This window comes from Eptesicus fuscus, chromosome 11 (genome assembly GCF_027574615.1).
Source record: "Eptesicus fuscus isolate TK198812 chromosome 11, DD_ASM_mEF_20220401, whole genome shotgun sequence".
NCBI classification, from domain to species: Eukaryota; Metazoa; Chordata; class Mammalia; order Chiroptera; family Vespertilionidae; genus Eptesicus; species Eptesicus fuscus.
The window spans coordinates 31193246-31194894 of record NC_072483.1 but is presented as its reverse complement, the minus strand read 5'-3'; positions in this window follow the sequence as shown (position 1 = coordinate 31194894).

The following is a 1649-nucleotide window of genomic DNA, read 5'->3' as shown; positions in this document are numbered from 1 at the left end:
GATCAAGCAAGCCCCGATCTCAATTTTGGCAGCATAGTTGTGGGAAAGAGCATTGCAAAGGTGCATCTATTGTGAGATGGTAGTTTTACTCCAATGGGTTCTCTATTTCTGCCTTGAGGTTTGGCTTGGAAGAGTGGGTATACAGAATAGCAAGAGTGGGCATACTGAGATATCCAAAGCTTATTTCTTACTACTTATCATAAAAGAATACTTAGTTTAAATTTCTGCCTCATATCTAGGATATGAAAAGAAATGGTAGAAATCAAACCCCTTTCCCACGGTACTTCCTGAAGATGACCTTGTCAGAGATCTGGTCATTACCATGGCAGCTGAGGTCAAAGAGTAAATTCCACTTGTGCAACTTGAGACCTCAACTTGCTCTGGGATTTAAGCAACTGTGAGGCCCCTGGGCCAGGTTTCCACAGGCTTTGAGGCCATCTGCCTGCTTGCATAATGTTCAGGTGCCCCCTGCTTTTTGAATAGGAACAACTTCCATTTGTTCATGCAGATTTGATAATTGTCTATTTAATCACCTATTTGCATGCACAATTACTCAGTTTGGGCACATTTGCATATGTAAATCTTGAATTGGGCTGCAGCAAAATGACTGCACCTGCAAACTGCAGCCTTGCCCATTTATAAACCCTGGGAGGGGTGGTGAAAATCAGCCTTGTCCTTTGGAAAATTTATCCTTTTCCAAGTGGAAAGCAGGATAAATGAGCTTGAGGTCCAAATATTGAGCATTATTTACATGTGTAAAGAAAGCAATTTATTTTATTTTAAGCCTGAAAAGGAAAAATAAATTTAGAAAGTAAATTAATTATTCTCTAATAGGAGGCAAAGCAATAAGATAAAAACCAGAATAGAAGAAAGTATTGTAAGAAAAGCAATGTTGATTGCTTTTGTTACCTTTCAATATTGTTACCTTTGATCTTTAAAAAAACAAAATTTTTAAAACTGGAGGCCACAAGGCTGAAATTGAGGTAGCAGCCATCTTTAATGGAAAATGGATCAAGTGCCCTGGCCAGGTAGTTTAGTTGGTTGGAGCATTGTTCCATACACCAAAAGGTTACGGCTGGATTCCAGGTCAGGGCACCTATCTAGGTTGTGGATTCCATCCCCAGATCGGGGTACATATGGGAGGGAATCTATCCATGTTTCTCTGTCTCTCTATAAAATCAGTAAAAACATATCCTCAGGTGAGGATTAAAAAAAGAAAGAAAATTAAACAAGTGACACGAAAGCTTTATGTAGTGGCTTTATGAATATCTCTTTCTTCTCCAACAACATCAAAATTTCCTTAAGGCTCTATGCATGAGATTGTTTTCTCTGTTCATAGATATGTTAAACTCAGCTACTTGGGACTTTTGTAATCGCTCTAGAACATAGAACATGCCCAGATAAATATGGGGAGAATTAACATATGTGCGGAGAAAGGAGGGGAATATAACTTCCCACTATTATGCATAAGAAATTCTTGGCTTTAGTTTGAATGTCTCATTTGGAAGAGTATTTAAAATTCAGATTATTAAACCAGATTCAATAGATGTGGGAATGGGCCTAAGAATCTGAATTTCATCCAATACTTTAGGAGAATCTGATGCATGTGGGTTTGGAATTCACTCTTAGTTTATTTTTGTTTTTTAAAT